Source organism: Aythya marila (genome assembly GCF_965140915.1).
Source record: "Aythya marila genome assembly, chromosome: 10".
NCBI lineage: Eukaryota > Metazoa > Chordata > Aves > Anseriformes > Anatidae > Aythya > Aythya marila.
This window is the reverse complement of record NC_139051.1, coordinates 5075259-5094201: the sequence shown is the minus strand read 5'-3', so window position 1 is coordinate 5094201 and position 18943 is coordinate 5075259. Positions and strand designations below refer to the sequence as shown.

At 46.1% G+C, this 18943-nt stretch overlaps 1 protein-coding gene across 8 annotated transcripts in view; it reads left to right on the top strand.

Annotated features, from left to right (window-relative positions):
* The window catches only part of MITF (melanocyte inducing transcription factor), a 96297-nt gene that overhangs the window by 30882 nt on the left and 46472 nt on the right, over positions 1-18943 (top strand). The window contains exon 1 of one of the 8 annotated variants that reach the window (XM_082768023.1): positions 8774-8794. The exons of 6 other annotated variants lie outside the window; for them this stretch is intronic. The gene's annotated coding sequence lies outside the window, so the exon portion shown is untranslated. Of the gene's footprint in view, positions 1-8773; positions 8795-9928; positions 9950-18943 lie in introns of those variants that run through there. One more of the 8 variants, XM_082768024.1, reaches the window with a different exon arrangement.

The window sequence follows — 18943 nt, the reverse complement described above, 5'->3', positions numbered from 1 at the left end:
CCTGAGGGTTTGCATTGTGCTGTGAATTTGTCACAACTCATTTCATTCGCATTATGTTGATCCAGACTGCTGGATTGCTGTTCCCGTTCCTCTGCTTGCATTTTAGGGAGCCGCTGGCAGCTCACCGCCAGGCTTTGACCACTCCACTGCTCCTGCTCCCCGGCGCTGCTGCTCGCTCTGGTTGTGTGTGCAGGATCGCTAGCTGCAGCCCTTTCTATTTTAAACCTCCCTGGCATGCTGCAGCCTTTCCAGAACATGATTTGCACTCTTAGGGAAAATGAAAGATGCATCCAACAGAAAGGAGCAAGCTTGCAGAAGTTTGGATGTACATCAAGTTTCCTTGAGGCATACCTTAAGAGAAATGCCTGCCGGCTGTGAGTTATGCCTGCTCGAGGACTTGTAGCACTTATAGAAAATGAGCAAGGAGATTCTGACGGATTCTGCCTAATGAAACCTGTAATTTTTTCTTAAATTTGCTTGAAGGTAATGAAACGGTTGTGGGTACTGGCGCTGATGCAGAACAGCGGGATGCTAGAGAACCGTGTGTGCGTGGTGCTGCGTTAGAGCAAAAGTGCTGGGGGCTGACGCACCAAAACTTTGTTTCGGGTGGGAGGGGGTTCAGCAGCCGTTCCCTTACAGGCAGGTTTCGTCTGTTAGCTTTTTTAAGAAGGCATTTTGGGAGCTTGGTGTCCCCAAGCTGGGCATGCTTGATGAGGACAGAGCACATGTGCGGGGTCGGTGCTTTCTTACTAGCTGGCTTGGCTAACCTCATGTTAGTATCTGTCAACGTTGTTAAAAGCTTACGTGACATCTCTATTTAATGCCATTGAAAGGGCTTGGGCAGCAGGATCATTCAGCTTCTGAATAGCCTGTTCTGTAGCGTACAGACAACTTAGTTACAAGGAGTAATGAAGAACGGGATACCCAAGGCCTTGTTATAAGCGTGGGTGTCTGCATCTCTCCCTGTGCTACCTGGTTGTGCATCCCACATGCCGTGGCTGAAACTTTGCTAACTTGGATCAATAAGACATTTTCCCATGCTTTTAAGCATACGGTTGGTAATTTAAGAGGCAAAGACTAAGGGCAGTGTTTCTGGACCAAGTGTGGAATCACAAAATAGTTCAGGGTGAAGGGGCCCCTGAAGGTCACCTGGCCCAGCCCCTTGGCTCGGCATCCTGGAGGGATCTTGGACGAGGCCCCAGGCAGCCGTCGAGCACTGCTCAGCTCCCGAGGGTCATTTGTGGCAGCAGCAGGCGGTATTGATCCCAATATGGGTGCCCTGAGGGTTGTATTAATCATCCACCATATGTGGTTTTGCATGCTGACCGCTACCTTTAGAGCCCGGCAGGCTGTCCGGCTTTCCCCACACCGTGTGGTTCCTCCTTTTTGGCCACAGAGCCGCTCCTGGCAGGCTCGGTGAGGCACCGTGCACCGAGCAGCACTGGCACGGAGCTGGCCCATCCCTCCCTGTGATCCTGGCACAGACCAAGCAGGTGCCAGGATCAATATTTACTGCCCGAGGGCGTTGTGCTCTGCTCTGTGTGCACCCGAGGAAGGCAGCTTGGCCACGGCCGTGCATCTTTGCACCTGAGCACATTTGGGAGCTCTCGGGGCACCTCGCCTGCATCTGACAGCCTCCGGAGCAGCCTGTCCTATCCATCGGTGGGGTCAGGGTGAGGAGGGATCAATTCCTGCAGATGAAATTAATCGCCGTGCAACTTCTCACGTTCCCGTTTCTCAATTTTGTCGCTGAATATTTTCCAGGACCTGTTTTTTCCGGTAACAGTTTTCTGCCTGGAAAAGCTACAGGCTGGTTTTCGTTGCTGCTCCTGCCTGAACTGCAATATTGTGAGGAAAAACTCAGTTGCGTTTTTAGAACCTGTGGCTGATTACGTTTTCAGCAACAAAGATTTTTTTTTCTTCAAGTGCTAACAAAATATGTGTGTGCACTTAAGCTCTGTTGGAGTGCGCAGAGATTAAGGCAGCTATAAATAGCATCTTCCATGACCCTGCTGGAATTTTCTTTAAGCTTGGAAACACTGAAGTGTGTGTTTTGTCAGATTTGAATCATGAACCCTGAAGAAGAGCTAATGAGTTCTTGCTTCTCGGCCCTAATCTCCAACCAGCCCGCTCCGTGTGCGAGCAGCAGGTCAGAGCCTGAAGCTGCAGCCAGGTCCCGGCTGCCTCACCTGATTTGGTTTGTTTGCTTTGTTCACCATGACATTTTCTGCCCCAGTCGGTGTGTTTATGAAAATAATTTATTTCAACCCGTTTTGACAAACCCACACCACCCGTGCAATGGTTGCGGTGGGTGACAGTTCCCAAAAACGTACTGCGTTTGCTGCACTACTGCACTGCACTTCAAAAATCTGCATCTCACAGCACTGCAGGGTGCTGCAGGGAAGGTGAACTCCATCCCAGGCAGACCCAGCATAGCTGTACGGGATTCTCCCTTCAGACCTCATGTAAATCACCCTGCTGAAATTAAAAGCTTTCTCTTGTTACCTTGCTTTTCCTGACAGCTTATGAAGAGGTGCAGCTGGGGCTAAACAGTGAGCTGCTGGGACAAAAGCCGTACCCTGGGCTACCTGTCTGGGCGGTGATCTGCTTCTGGAGAACCAGTGGCAAAGTGCTTGCTTGATTTTTGGGGCTGAGATTTGGTTGTGGGCGTCCCCAGGTGTTCAGCCACCGAGCTGCCTGCTGCTGCAGCGTGCTCTGGCACCCTCAGCCAGTCGTGTTATATTGCCTCTTTTGATGTAGAATTTCTCTCCGAGTGTATTCTTGCTTATGCTCCAGTAGGTTGTTTTTGTAATAAGCTGAATTCTTGCTTCCAAAATATGTTTAAAATTTGTCTTCCATTTCTGGATTAAATGGCACTTAAAAAAAAAAAAAAAAAAAAAATCCCCTGCTTGACGAGCTCTTGTTTGGCATGAAGGAGAACACTTAAAATTCCTCATAAACGGGCTTGAATAGCTCGCTAATCTCACCTAAAGGCCGGCTGAGAGCGCCAGCGCTGTTCTCTTGCTTATTTTCAGTAGCACAAACAGCGAATGTGTGCAGAAAAGGTCCCAGCGGTATTTATTGTAGAAAATGGGTAAAAGGGCACGGGCTGCCTCGCCTAAAGGTCAGGCTGTTGAGGTGGATGTTGCTGGTTGTGTGTCTCCAGCCTGGCAGAAGGAGCTGTCGGGTCCCTGGCTGTGGTGCCAGCAGCCCCCAGCCCACCCCCGGCAGGAGCTGGGCACGGGGCCACCCCGGCACCTTCCTCCCAGCCTGGCTCCTGCTCCTCCTGCAGCCTTCCTCTTCCCTTCCCGCACACGTTGGGTTTTTGATGGACGTGTCAGTCGTCCTCTTTGGCTGTTCCGTTTTTCATAGAAGCCAGTCGTACCCCGATAACTCCATGTCCGCAGTGAGTAACGGAGGCGTCATCCCTCGCAGTGATTCACTCGCAGGTTCCCGTACTGCAGCTGCTCGGCCACTTGTGCTGCTGGTATCTCTATCAGTGTTTCTCAGACCAGCACTTAGACCTGATTTTTGTAGTTTCAGTAGGGTTATCACAGTGCTGGGGCGGCTGCTGTCTGCCCTCCCTGATCAATGACCTGGTTCAAAGTGTGCCCCTGCCCCTGGTCCCAGAGATGCTCTAGGAGCCTCCTGGGAATTCTTCATCTTTGAAACTTGCAGCTAAAATAATGCTGGTGCTATTTAAAGACCACTTCTAACTGCTTTTTAATTTATTTTTGTGGAGATTTGCAAAAACTATGCAGGCTTAACAACTGGTAACTCCGGATTTATGTGTCCTGCTGCATTTGCCTCTGGTATGTAAAAAGATGAAATACCACGCTTGTGCTTTTCCATTTTGCAACTTATTTCCAGGTAAGCTTCTCATCACAGCCTCCTCAAGGTGTTTGCTTTCCACGTACACACTTACTGGTCTGCTTTTTTGGGAACGTGTGTGCTTTGGTGCCTCAGCCAGAGTTACAGGAACAGCGCATCTCATAAATGAGCGAAAGCAAACAAGCAGGCTTTGACTCTTAAGTAACTCAGTTGCAAAAATCCGAGTCCTGAAAGAGATGCCTGAGGTCACTGGGTCCAGTCCTTTGTCTTAGACGTGCCTGTCATATCCTCTCTGGGCTGCTGGAGTTATGCAGGCAAAGCTTGCCTAACAATCCAACTTCCTATTTTGTAACAGTCATTATTGTTAGCTCTTTCATGGTGGCATTGTTCAAATAACCTAAAAAAGAAAAAAAAAAAAAAAAAAAAAAAAAGCCCTCAGAAGAACAAGAGGATGCTTTTTGCTGGCTTAGTTGCTTCCTGTAGAAATCCTTCATTGTGATGCTCAGGATTATTCAGCGGCCATCAGCCTGGTGGCAGAAACAGAAATTAATCCGTTAAAAAACCCGGGGAGCTCCAGGATGGGAACAGGGTGAAAAAGCTCGGGCATGGTGCTTTGGACACTCAGTGGCACCGAGTCACTTTCAACAACGTTAGCTGGGCTGACAGAGACCCCGGCCCCAGTGGTGCTGTGGCGGCTGGGTCTGAGCCTGGCCCCACCAGTGAGGCTGAGCCCCTGCCTCTGCGGGTCCTGTGCCAAGGGGGTGCAGCAAAAGGCACGGTGGGCTCCCTGATGGCAGGGGGACTCGCAGCCGGTTGCTTTTGTTGCACTGAGCAGTTCCCGTGACTGATTTCTCATTCTACGCAGAAAATCTGAATTTTTGGCAAGTTTTTTTTTTTTTTTTTTGTGTGTGGTGGTTTTTCCTTTTTTTTTTTTTTTTTTTTTTTCTTGTTATTGGTGAATCAGTTCAGGGCTTGTGCAAGGGAAGGGTTTTTTTTTTTTTTTGTTCCACTGCTCTCACTCCATGGTAGCAGCTTCATATCATCTCCCTCTTCTTCCTCGCGTGTCCCTGCACACTGCCTGCTCCCCCCGTGTCTGTGCTGGGGTTCAGGTTTGTGTGACGATGGGAATCTGTTTAGATTTTTTTCCCCCATTATTAAACTCTTCCTCAGCATCTACAATGGAGTTTATAAAGCACAAAATCTGACCATTTAACAACATTTTGGGAAGGGCTGCCCTTCCCAAGAGCCCACAATGGCTCCTCACCATGTTCACACACAGCCCCAAGACCGGTGCCTGCACTCGCGTGGGAGGTGGCACCAGAGGCGTGCAGGAAAACCTTCGGGCGAGCGTGTTCTTCACAAGCATTTCAACTTTTTTTTTTTGGTTTTGTTTAGTAATAAAAGGAACAAAGCTATTATTAGTGACCATGGGCTTGGAAGTTTGCTAGAGCAGCAGTAGTTACTCATCTGTTTTCGTTTGCAGAAGTCCTAGGGCAGGCAGGCAGATGCAGCAGTAGCAGTGCAGTTGGTTTGGGGCAGCCGCTGCTCGCTGCCACCTTTCTGTGCAGACCTTTTGGTTCTGCGGCCACCAGGAGCACAGCTGCTCCCTGCGAGCTCTTGCCTTGCTGGATCACAAAGTAAAAGGATGAATTCCTGCGGTAAGTTTCTGCTCCTTTCTCTTTTCTGAGCGTTGGCGGTGTTGTACAGAGCAATGTGTTTGATTTCTACCCTGGCCCAGGTAGGAATAAAATTTCAAAATGATCTGATGTAAAAACACCAAACCAACACAAAACCAACCCACATGTGTTGGTAAATGGTTCCTTGCTCCTTTGTTTCTTCTGTGCAGGAGTTGAACAGGCACACACGCAGCCTTTCCATGTGCTTTAATGTGCAGCCAGTTTGGTTCCATGGTTCATGCTATTAAAAACGCTGTGAGCTGATACATATCCACATGTAAATCAGATGTACAAACGCAGCTGATGCTGCCTGTGTTGCAGATTTCCTTTGCCTTGCGATTGCTGTTTCAGTGCACTTTTCTCAGGCGTAGTGAGGGCAGGGGAGTTTTCAGTGGAAAACAGTGTAAGAAGTGAAATGAAATAAGCCTGTTGATGGCTTGGGTTTGGGACCAAGTCCCCAGTTACTTGGATACGATGCGCTGAAAGTATGCCTGAGTTTAGTGTTGTAATTAAATGCTCAGTGGAAGTTTGCTGTTTAACAAATATATTAAAATCCTTCACCAGTTAAAAGCGTGATCTTGCAATTTGACTTTAAATGCTAAGGTTACTAGGACAAAGATCATGAGAATTACATCTTGAATAAGTGACAAACTTTCTCAAAGAAATTCCAGAGATTGCTGTTTGTTAGATACCCGTTTGTTGAAGATACTGACTTAAAAAAAAAAATAAATAAATAAATAGAAAAATGTAAAAGACCTAAAAGGAAAGCAGGGATAGAGAATGAAAACCCCTTTTTGGGCATGGAGGTCTGTTGGGATGGCTGAGCAACAGCATAGGAAGTTCCAAATATTTTTCTAGTGTCTGAAATGATATTGTCTGTGGTTTTTAGATAACAGATAAGCAGGGGAGGAATAATTGAGCTGCTTTATCAGGCTGCCTACAGAAACTTGAAATTTGGCATGATAATTGAATAAAAGGTCTTATCTTTATTTATGGTTGTTAATGGTCAGCAACTGCCATTTAAGAGTATAGATTGTCATTTAAGAAATGTATGCGTTATTTTTATTAAAATTGTAAATATCTTTTTTTCCTGCATTGTTCTACAAATATTTTTTCAAAAAACATACCTTCTCTCTTTGCTACATGAAATAATATTTTGCTTTCAGATGCCAGTATTTTGGGAGTGGACTAATAGAATAGGGAAAATGTTACACTTGGTGATATGTTTATACAGGGCATTTAACAGGGTTTTATGTTTTTAGAAGGCTTTTTTTAGTCTTTTTTCCTCCTTTTTTATTTTTTTTCTTGTAAATAAAAGGTTTTGGAAGCACAATGAAGTATGTAGACATAAAAGTTTGAAATGACCTGCGACTAAAAGGTACGGAGAAACCTTCACACTCTTGATCTTGGGTTCTGCGTGTAGAACTTGAGTCTGCTTGGTTTTCCTCTATGGCAAACAAATTTTTGAAGTTTATTTTGGCAGCAAGTCATTCCCCCATTATGTTAAATAGGAGTGGGAGGATGTTTCCAAGCAGCATGTTGTTTTATTGCTATGCCAGAAATTCAATTTTAGATCCATTTTCTGTAGGTACTCTTTTTTTTTTTTTTTTTTTTTTTTTAATTTCCTTGTCTTCTTCCCATGCATCTGAAGGTCCCCAACACCATTAGAAACAGTTACAATCACCTTTTTTAATTACAATGGGGAAAATATACAATTTGGCCATTGTGTCTTGAAGTGTGTTGACTGATAACGCTTTTATGCACATGAAATGCTACCCAGTACAGAAATGTGTGCCGGGTGGGTTCCGCCTTGCATCTGCAAATGTGATTCAGAAGCTCCAAAGAGTGTCATTGCATTTGTTCTTGAATGAACAATTTAGAAAGCAGCAGTTACCTGCCAGTATCAATTTTTGTTTGCTTCTCTAGAGGTGATGGATAACATTACAGAAAAGCTCTTGCATGTCGCTTCTTGAAGGGTAGTACTCTAGTGGGTTATAAAATGATGCTGCTGTTGAACAATGCAATGCAAAAGTGATTCCTTTAAAGGAATGCTGTAAGAGTTCTCGGAGGTCGATGAGTTGTCTAGGGTATTTTTTTGGCCTGGTTTAATTTTGTGGACATGACTCTCTGCTCATATTCATCAAGCTTCCTTGGAAGTGCCCTGGACTTCTCAATGAGGTCAGTCAGACCAGACGGGAGTTGTTCCTACTGGTTACACTTTGGTACTTGCACATGGGCAGGGAAGGAGCTTTTCAACCTCTCAAACTATGACCTGTCACTGGAATTACGGTAGCTTTTTATTGCCCTTTTTAATGGCATTATATTGAGGTTTTCCTTAAGCAAGGAAGGATACAACTTACCTGAAGTGATAGCCGTAGCCTGGTTGTGTTGATTGGGCTGCAGCTGGGGTCAGGCTTCAGTGCCTCCCTCGCTAGTGCTTGCCAGTGTTTCATTTGTAATCCTTTTCTGGGCTACTGCAGGACCAAAGGTTTTGATCCATTTTGGGGAGGAAAAAAAAAAAAAAAAGAACACAAAAAAACAGCCTTTTGTCTGTGAAGCGCGTTATTCTGCCTTTAATTTGCAGTATCCAATTTACCTGTTGCCAGTTCTGCAGAGCTAAGTGCTGGGCTGGACGTTGGAACCTGCTTTTTGCCTCAGGCCTTTTTGCTCTTTTTTCAGGGGAATGTTTGAATCCCAGTCTGTAAAGATTTAATGTGCTGGCTCTTTGTGGTAGTGTTAAATGCTTGTTTGATTTTTAAACCTCATATGTAAGCATTCAAGTACTAAAGACTTCAGTTTCAAACAACTTGTCTATGGATTTAATCTTTAGAACATAATAGTGAGTGCATTGATCACCTTCATTTTTTTTCTGCAACATAACATTTCCAATTTAACATTGTGTATCTTGTAGAATCCTTTCTGCTTTCTCCCAAAAGTTTTTTAAAAAACAATTTTAGCAGCATGAACTAATGTAATTGTCTTTAGAAAGTGCTTGCTCTGCTAGACAGGAGGATGTTTTTCAGGTTGCGTACTTCGGTTTTGGATGCTGCGCTTTTTTTTTTCCCCTCCAGAATAAATTAGACTATATTAAAAGGGCACTGGAGGCTGAAGCTCATTGTTCCCAGACTGGAAATAACGTGGCCAGTGAAGGTGTTCATTCTGCTCCACTTCTGAACTTCACTGGAAATTCTGGATAAGGAGCCCAGGACGTTGAACGCTAACAAGATGCCGAGGGTTTGGGGTTTTGTGCCGGTGTAATGGACTGAAAGGATTCTTCTGCTGAACTTGTGAGTGGGTGTTGCAAGAATCTGGCAGGTTTACCTTCAGTTACATAACGTGCTGCTTGTCAGTGCTACATAGGATGATTAAAGACACATGACTGCTGGCTGCAGGGGATGGATGGATGGTAGTGGGATTTAGCGATGTAGTTTCAACTCCTGTCTTTACTGCCCGGGCTGTGTGTTCCTAAGGAAGTCCCTTAAGAGGCTCTGCTCAGAATCGATGTGTTGAAAGGCATCGTGGCTGATCGCAGATTTGTCTGGGATGTGTGGGTGTTGGACCCTTCAGCTGCTGTCTTGTCTTTGAAAGGTGTCCTGCTAGATCCGCTCTGGATTAATGCTCCTTCTCTGCATGCCTTCTGTCTGCTCCACGTGCTCTTGCTGCAGAATGTTATTTCTGGATTTGTGCTGTGGGGATGGGGCCCCCAAATCTTTGGGTTATTGTTTTTTTCCCTGGGATAGGACGGGCAGGTGGACCTGTTAAAGCGTCAGAGCTCTGGGACAGCAGAAAGTGGTGGGCAGACGAAGGGGTGGTGGTGGGGCTCCTGAGGGCAAAATGGAGTTAGTTTTCCTTGCAAAGCAAACTTCCTAGGAGGGACTGAGAGTTCAAAATCTGCTGTGAGTTATAGGCGTGTCATAAACATCTTGGAAAAAATACGTATATGTTTCAAGTGACTGACTGGTTTTGGCTGTGTGGCCTGGGCTGCTAGAGGCGCCCCCGGCCTGGTCAGGAAGGCGTTGTGTGGAAACCCGGGGAGGCCCTCCAGGAGAAGGAAGTATGGCCGGTGTGCTTTTATTGTTTTCTTTATTTTCTGAATAAAGAAGCAGGTCTTTGCCAAAAACCTGCGACCTACACGAACATTTGTTTTAGGGCAAGCTTTCTGAGGCTGCCTCGGCAGGCCAGTTGAGCTGAGTAATGTGGTGTGGTTGACAGAAAATCAGGGCTGAGGCAGAATCGTTCCGACGTTAATGAATAACAGCTTCTCATTTCCATCACCTGCTCCCACACTTTTCTAACTGTAGCTTTCTCTTTGCACTGGGATGTCAGCGACTTGCACCACTCGCTGGGAGATTTTGCATATTTAAAAAACACCGGCTTTGAGGAATCTTTGCATGATCAAAATTGACCATTATTTGGAGCCTGTTTGCGGACCTTTTGCTGTCGTGAGTACTTGAAGTTAGTCTTATCCTGTGGCTTTCTCCATTGAACGTGCAGCTGTGCCAAGTTAAGGAAGCATTTCGCCCCTTGGTCTCCGTGTGGTTCGGTACAGAAATCTGGGGAATAGTGTAAGAGCCAGCCCCAAAAGGTGGAGTCAGCTAACTGCAGGCACTGCTTTGCAAAGCAGTGACATAGGCTCTCCAGTTATTTCCACATTAGACAAAAAGGAGGGGTCACATTTTTGAGGTATTATTTACTGCTCCAGTTCAACACTTCTGAACTCTGGCTCACTCAGCTGGGCTAATGGAGGAGAGGATCTGGGCAACGACGCTCCCAAAGGTGGGGGCGAGAGGCGGTTCCAAGAAATTGCAGCACAAGTGCTGCTGACACTTGCTTTCCAGCTGGTCCAGCAAGCCAGATGGTAAGGGGAGTATTTTATTAGGGTCTGAACGAGCTGGTAGCTCTAGAGGAGCATCTTTTGTTTTGGTAGGACCTGGTAAGAAACCTTCTCATGTTGTCATGCTCCCCTTCCAGACAGACAGTGTTTGGCCATGCTGCTAAATACAAGGATAATGGTTTAATACAGCACTAGATTCCAGCACTACTTCTCTCCCAAAGAGTTTAGTTTGTGTTGTTGTGTGTCTGTCCCATTGGAGCCCTTGGCTGGAGGGCATCTTTTGGGCCCTTAGTTCATTACTGCCTGCTTCGCTCCGCAGTGACCTGCTTCGATTAGGCAGTGGGGCTTTGCAAAGATGCACGTTGTTCCTTTGCCAGTCCTCCAGCTGGAAACTGTTTGGGGACTGGACTTCTCAGAATATAACTGTTGGTACTAATTTAATCTTACTCATAGCTGGTTTATATCACTTGGTGAAATGCCAGGGTTGTTCTTTTCTGGGTGTTTGTTTCTCCGTGATATTTATAGACAGCAACACTCATCCCTGTCAACCTCCATTTTGTGAGATTAAAAAGCCAAACTTTTCTTTAGCTTCCCGCTCTGAAGCGGGCTCTGTGTCTCTCATTGCTTCAGTTTCAGTCCCATGTTCTTGAGCACAGGTGCCCCCAGGCATGAGGTCCTACCCCAGGTGTCCCGTACCACTGACACCAATGTTTCTCTGTCCTCTTTGGTGTGACCTTGTCTGGTTCAGCCTGAAGCTGCTGCTGCTTACCCTAACGTTACCATACTGGCCTTTTAGGACATTAGGAATGGTTCTTTCACCTGGATTGGAGCTGGGGTCCTTCAGCCTGGAGAAGAGAAGGCTCTGGGGAGGCCTTATAGTGGCCTTCCAGTGCCTAAAGGGGGCTACAGGACAGCTGGGGAGGGGCTCTTGGTCAGGGGTGTGGTGATGGGGCAAGGGGAATGGCTTTAAACTAAGCGAGGGTAGGTTTAGATTAGATATTAAGAAGAAATTCTTTACTCAGAGGGTGGTGAGGCTCGGGAACAGGTTGCCAAGGGAAGCTGTGTTTGCCCCATCCCTGGCAGTGCCTAAGGCCGGGCTGGATGGGGCTTTGGGCAGCCTGGGCTGGTGGGAAGTGTCCCTGCCCATGGCAGGGGAGGAAATGGGTGAGCTTTGAGGTCCCTCCCAGTCCAAACTATTCCACAATTCTGTGAGTTGAAAAACTCCTCCCTGAAATCCTAATGATGGACCACAACATGTTGTGCTTTGAAAAATCCTAATGGAGCCTTGGCAGCTCCCCAGAAGTCAGGCCAGCTTTGTTCTGCTGGTTGTTCCTACTTGAACATGTCAGTGTGGTTTGCACGGGATGAGCTGTTTCTCCTGAACTGTTTTCTGAAACAATAAAGACCAAATGCATCAGTTGTAAGTCAGGGGGAATTTTACTTTGATCGGCGACGTTTCCCAGAAGTGTCAACGGATCCAGGTCCGGAGCCTCAGCAGGGGCATTCGGTGCAGACAATTGAGGTTGCTGGATTGAAGAGCTAACGTTGAAAGCAAGTAAGTGGGAGTAGAAAGAGAGATTCACGAAAGCCAGTGAGCAACTCAGGTGTGTAATCTGGTAATGAGTTAATGCTGCCTCTTTATAGGGGAGAAAAACAAGGTAATTTTAATGTGCTGGCATGAACTCAAGGTAGTGCCTCATGGCCACGGTGCAGGCTGGTAGGAGCTGCAGCATGGTTTGGGGTTTGCAGTTACTAAATACTTGTTGCTCTGCAAAATGACAAATCAGTGCCCAAAGTGGGGAGGGGAGAGCAGGACCTGGGAGGGTGCTGTTAGAGCCCAGACACCCCCTTGGTATCGCGGTGTTCCTGAAGCAATTGCCTGCGCTTTGTTTACGTGGGGTGAGGTGGGTGTTTCACCCTCTGCCTCTTCACTCCTCTTTATCCATCCTGTGAGGAGCACAGCATCAGCCAGCAGGCTGGGGGAAGCAGGGGACGAAGCTCCATCTAGTGTATGAAGTGAGATGGCTGGGAGCGAGGAAAAGAAGAAACCCTGCAGGAGATGGCTTTCCGTAGGCCAGGCAGGGATTCTGTGGGTTTTTGCTAAATGGCAAATAGCATTGGGAACACTTAAATGGCGTGAGTGTTAATCGAATGCCTTTGGCATTCTGCAAGCTGATAGCCATTTTCTGCGAGCACGTTTATATACCCTGGCATGTGTAGAGGCTAATATTAGATTTACTTACATTTTAATTAGCCTGTAATCAGTTCTAGGCAAAACCAAATATGTGTACTTCTATTAAGATTAGGATTTGTACAGCCAGGTTATAACTCTGCAAAGACAAAGAGAAGAGACATAGAAGTATAACGATATGTAAAGGTAATGCTTTTAATCTAAATATCTTTTGACTCTTCCTGATGTGTGCAATCTTAAACTGCAGTAAGCTGTAGATAAAATGTTTTGACCGTTCATGCTTGCATTGTTGTCTGCTTTTAAAGACAAAACAAGAACAACAAATCATCTTGTTTGTTCTAGAGGTTGCTAAAAATAGATAAATATTTTTTCCCCGAGTACTTGGAAAACCAATTGTAGTTCCTGAATGTGACTTTGCAGCAGCCACTAAAGGATGGGAAAAATATCCCCCATGTATTAAGCACAGATTGGCAGCTCAACATTGGGCAACTACTAAATTTTCAGTTAAATTGAGCAAATGGTTGTATGGCCAAAACAGGCTATTATGATCTAATGCAGATTTTCTTCTGTAGATAGTGAAGACAACTTTTTTCCTTATATATATTTTTTAATTTATGGTGTCCCATCCTTATCCAAACATAATGTCTCCTGTCACAGGACCTCTTGGTACCAGCTGCAGAACTTGTCATTGCTGGCAGTGGTGGCTTTTTGAGATTTCTGTGAAATTGTGATGCCAAGCACCTGGGTATTCCCTCCCTCCCCTTGTTTCTCATAGTTCTAGCATATTGGGCACGTTAAGGGTTCTTAATGCTGGAAAAGGATCAGGACCAGAAGGCAGGTGGGTGAAGAGAAGGTCAAGTTTTCATCCAAACCACAAAGTTGAAGTAAGGGGATGGTTTCTAGTACCAAACTTTCTGAAACAAGAAGTTAAAGAAACTGGAGGGGGTCATCTTGCTGTCAGCAGCCGCAGCTTTGCCAAGCATTTGTTTTGCAAAACGGTGCAGCTGCCACCAGGTCTGGGCTGCGAGCCGTCACCGTGAGGCTTTTTAGGGACAGCAGCGCTCTGTCGGCTGCCGGGCTGCAGCAGGTCTGGAACTGTGCAGCATTTCCAGGTGACTTTGCAGATTTATAAACCTGGCTGACTAACGTAGTGTTGTGTTGTCGTCTGCTGTGGCCTGAAATAACAGAAGGTGGGGATTGCTGCTCCCCAGCATCGGTGGGTGCTTCCACAGGTACTTTGCCAAGGTCATGAGTGCTAAGTAAACCAGATGAAAGAAATCCATGTTGCAAGAAGTCATGATTAACTGTGGTCTTTGCATGATTTATTGCTTATAAATGAAGTGCTTGCCTTCATTTTTTTTTTTGTCCTAGTAACTAAGGCAGATGTGAACTTTTAAGTCCAGTGAAGCATTTTCTGGCTCTTGCCCCTGTTTACATGATTCAGGAGTTTGCAGTAGTTGCACAACAAACATTGCTGTAGCTGTGAATAGAACGAGCCGTTCAAGCGCTCTGCTTCTGGTAGTGCAGAAGAGATGAAGATCTAACAAAAGGCTTGTGTATAACTTTGCCTTGGCAGCTTTTTTCAAAAAGCAATCAATAGCTGTAATGCATTTTGAAGAGTGGGACGTAGTATTCACGGGACGGGGCTGTCTGAGCAGCTTACGTGGACAGCACGTCTCAGTTGTCACAGAACAGCAGAGCGTGGTGCCTGCAGAGTGGTGTTAATGCAGGCTTTCTCTAGAGCTGCAGCAGCTGGGTTGCTTTTCAAGAATGGATTTGTTTGCACCGAATTTGCCCTGGTGTCCCTTCTGATGCATTTTAGGTGCAACATAAGGCAGATGCGTAACAGAAAGGTGATCCCAAATGAAATTAAGGCAGTGTATCAGCAGCCTCTATTTATGAGGTTTTCAGGAGTTATGAATAGATCAAGGAGGATCTTTTCTATATATCTTGATGCTTTGTAAAATCAGGAAGTATAAACGTTGCTTGCATGTTCTTATTTTGAATGGGTGTTTATTCTGTATCATGTTTTTGGTTTGGTATTTGTTTCATTTACATTTTAACCTGACTGCAAGTAGTTATTTTCCTCTTTTGCTCTCCTTGGAATTCATAAACAGTTTCTGACTAGAAATGAGGTGCAGTTGTAATTTTTTTTTTTTTTTAAAGTATAGAATGGCAGAATTGCTAGAGAAGACCCTGGAGATGCCAATTTCCCCCAAGTCCAACCATTCACAAAAATCTGTGGTATTGATTTAAGGGCTGCAGGTCATATAGATGGCATGAACTTAAAATAGCATTTCCAGCAGCTAGCAGATGAAGAGGTCTTGTAGTCCTCACTTCCATGTCTTGTGCCAGCTGCGGAACAAAACCGGAGGTGAGGCTGACATGACCCACGGCACACACTTGAGGGTTGTAAGCACGCAGAAACCATTCCCATTTTGGGAAATCCCTGAGCTGGGAGTAGTTGGGGTTTGGGAGCTTGTTCGGGGAAGCTGCCTGACAGGCTTGCCTTGTTCCCATCCTGCTCCCTGCACATTTGCTGCTGGTCACTGCCTGAGGGGTGCTCTGCCAAGCAGACTTTGGGCCAGTCTGTTGCAGGAGGAGAGGCACCATGGGGCAGGGGACCATGTGCTGGATGTGGCTGTGCTGGGGATGCTGCTGGGTCCCCTGGTAGCGTTGCAGTGTTAGCCGATGGACTGCTGGCATTTGCTTTCTCCAGGAGCCTTTGTTTGAGGTTACTCCAAGGCAGGGATTTTGCAGGTTGTATTCAGTGGCCTGAGCAGGGGAGTTGAAGGCCATCTCCGCAGTAGTTGTTTGCGGTTTGGCAATGTTTCCAGCGAATGACTGTCATTTTGCTTGGCCTCAATTAGCAAGTTTGTAAACATCACTGCTGCTTTCTTACACGGACAGCTGGAGCTTTTCCCACCTTGCTGTCTGTGCTGTGAATACCCAACGCAGCAAGAGCGGTACATCTGTCCTGCGATTGCAAATTGCAGTTGCAGTGTAAATACCCAAATGGTAAGTGAAGCAACTGTTGCTGAATGAAAGGCTTTTTCCCCCTCGGTAGTTCAGCCTTTACAGTTACATAATCATTTTGCCCCACTAATTCTTCTACAAACAGCCAAAAATGTAGAAGAACTATAAGTAATGCTTGAAGACTAAAACTGAAGTTTGTTTAAAATATGTGGAACTGAGGAATTAGTTTATGCAGCCAAGAGTTTTGTTAGAAAGAGTTGCCAAACACACTCCCTGATCAGGTCCTGTAATGACCAGCTAGCCCGGTGGCTACAGATAGAAGTGAGAGTTTGCATAGTACCTGTCCAACATGATTTTAGTGTTAGAGCTCTCAGTAACATCTTAGGGGCTGTTTTTTTCCTTCGTATTTCGTATTCACTGTACTGAGCAAGTCATACGCACTGATAACACAGAGGCTTCACGTATTGAGCTCTAGAAGTTCACTTTGTGGTTTTCATTATGACTGTTTGGGGCTCTTAATCATTTAAAGCAAATCTTTCATAAACACTTTCTCTTTTTCTTCTTAAGATCCTGTTTGCCGAGCATACCAGAACAAGGATGTCATCTGTGTGAGATGAGATTTCGAGCTGCCTTGTGTTCTTTGGAAAGAACTAAATAGCGTCGTGACACGCGGAGTCAGTGAGCAGAAAATCAAGGATGAGCAGAGGGATTCAGATTGGGAATGGCTGGGTTCCTGCAAACCCTTAGAAGTGTGGTGGCTTTTTAGCTCAGCGAGTTTTGGAGCAGATGAATGAGGGGTAGAAGCTGTGAGCACAACACATTTGAGCTTTGTTTTCTGCAGGGCTGGCTGCCTTTGTGAATAAACTTGTGAGCTGACTGCGTAGTGTGATAGATACGTCACTGTCTAAATCAAGATACAATGAGAAAGGGATGTGAAGTCAGATTTTGGGACTACGTAGGTACAAAGTGTCAAACAGCATGGTGATGTACTTCATCTTCCCTCTTGGCGACAGCGTTATCTTCTCTATTTACTCAGATAAAAGAAGGTGAATTCTGTATTACAAAATCAAGAACTACAAAGGTTATTAATGGAGTGTTATCTCCTCGCTTTTTATTTTATCACCGTTTGGTTGTTCTAGCTATCTGCCTTTCTGTTGTAGAATGTTTTGCAAATGTGTGCAGAGTTCTTTAGAGGGGTAAGTACCGATAACAGGAAAGTGGCATCTGAAATGGCTCAAAAAGTCCTTAACAAGGCAACTATTCACCCTATCAGGCAAAAGGCATATTTGCCTCATGCTCCTTTTTCTATTTCCCCTGTAATATATTCACCAAGTTTGTGATGGCTTTGTAAGTTTGAGGAAGAGCACGAAACCAGGGCTTAGTAATGCTAAGCTTTAAATTCCTCTAACCCGTTGGGGAATGTTTTTGGAAGCTCGAGGTATTTGTGTGCACAGGTATCTCCCCTGCTTGCTGACTTTCTGCTGAGCAGGGGTTCTCCCTGTTTGAGCAGAGCTGGGACACGGTAGAGTGTGTCCAGCCTCTGCAGTCACAGGTACACATCCAGGTACTGTGAGGTGTGTACAGTGATTCCTTGGCAGAGTTTCACTGAGGGGAACTTTGAAAGCACAGGGGTTCTCTACTTCCCAGAAAGCAGGTTGTCTTTCACCCATCCGTTCCCTTCATCCTCTTGGTGATAAAGATCCTGAGAAAGCTGTACTGCTACAGACAGCTCTGTCCGCCCCTCTGATGGCATTAGTGGCCTGCTCACTCCCCGTTTAATTAAAGAATGGGCCGAGTGCTTTCAACACCGGCGCATATCTCCTCTTGTGGGGTGGGGCGTGAGAGGGACAACACAAGCTGGGCTCTTCCTTCTGCTGCTTTGTCAGGTCATACCCATTCCTGTCCCAGGGCAATCTCAATCAGTACTTTAGGGTTGTCGTGAGGCTTCAAGGCCCTAGCCCCTGCTCGGCAGTAGGTGCTGGATTGCACAGGTCTGCAGCACCAGCGGGCGCTGGGCACTGCTGCCCACGCTGCTCCCGGGGATTGGAGTTGCCAGGGCCTTATCCGGAGACACGGCCCTGCCAGGCCCGGCTTCCACCCAGGCACCTTGCAAAAACCCTCGGACAAAAGTGTGGGGGGAGCAAGGATGGAGGCTGTTAGTAGTGTTCAGAGGGCCATGCCGCGCTCCTTGGCCAGCTGCTGCCTGTAAGTGATGCCTCGAGCGAGCGCCTCAGCATGGAGGCGGTGGTCTGGGGAGCTGCCTGCCCCTGCTGTGCAGGAGGGGAAGGCTAGCCAAGCCCTCCCTCTGTGTTTTTATGTGTCGTTGTTAAATAATATCTATGCGTATTGCCTTCTGAAAGTTCACGGCAAGCACAAACATTTGAGCTAGTGGGGGATTGCAGTGGGGTAAGAGCTCTGCGGGCAAAGGTAACGAGACCAAACTCGCGTGTCTGACAGCAGCCGTGTGCTGTGTCGCTGTGTGCACACCCCAGGAGCACCTGGAAGATGCTCTTCTCTTGTGGAGCTTCTCGTGGCTCCCCCTTCGTTAGGGATTTCTCCTTCCCCTGCTATTTCTTGGTTCAGCTTAGGCACAAACAGATCTGGTGCATTTTAGTGATTATTTTAGCTATAGTGTATATATAGAAGTCTTTTGAGGGTGGTGTAGGTTTGTAACTATTCATCTCCCCTTCAACAGAAACGGTAGTAAAGAATTGTAAGATGTGACCTTTGCAGCTTTAATACTGAACCTCTTCAGTTTCACCGTGTTGCTTAGTCCGGTGGTGGCCGAGCTTCCCAAGCTATACTGAAAGCTGTGTCCCCAAGTAAACGGGCATTCAAGCAGATCAACTTATGGCATTTTATTAAGTCAACACTCATGCAAAAGCCACCTCCAGAGCTTAATAATTATTTACTGACTGCTCCTGGGTCATGAGAGAGGTTTTCATTAAGTTCAAAAAGCATTATGTTCAGCAGCTTGTGCGGTGTGTTTTAAAGACGGGAAGAAAAATGGAAAACTACTAAATTGTGTACAGCTACTTAAAAAGAAAAAATCTTAGAGGTTTACACTGTCACTGTGAGTGCTGGTTGTTATTTATTTAAAGAAAGGTGTATCTACTGAACTCAATTCTGTTTGTAGCTCAGCCATTTGCTCCTGGATAGGGGACATCGTTGACCGCATGCATCGGAGGAAGAAAGCACTGGAGGGAGAGGAAAATGTTTGCCTGGATGGTGGTGGAGCAGGTGCCACAGCAGGCAGTGTGTTTCTTTGAATGTGTAGCTTTCAAATGCGGAAACCTTTATTGAAGAGGAAACAGTCGTTGCTTTACTGTGGAGGCTGATAAAGGTCCTGCACCATTTATGTAATTGCTGGCCTTACTGCTCTGTCCTTGACAACAAAGGACATCAAGGGGTGCCAATTTTTTTTTTTTTTTTTTT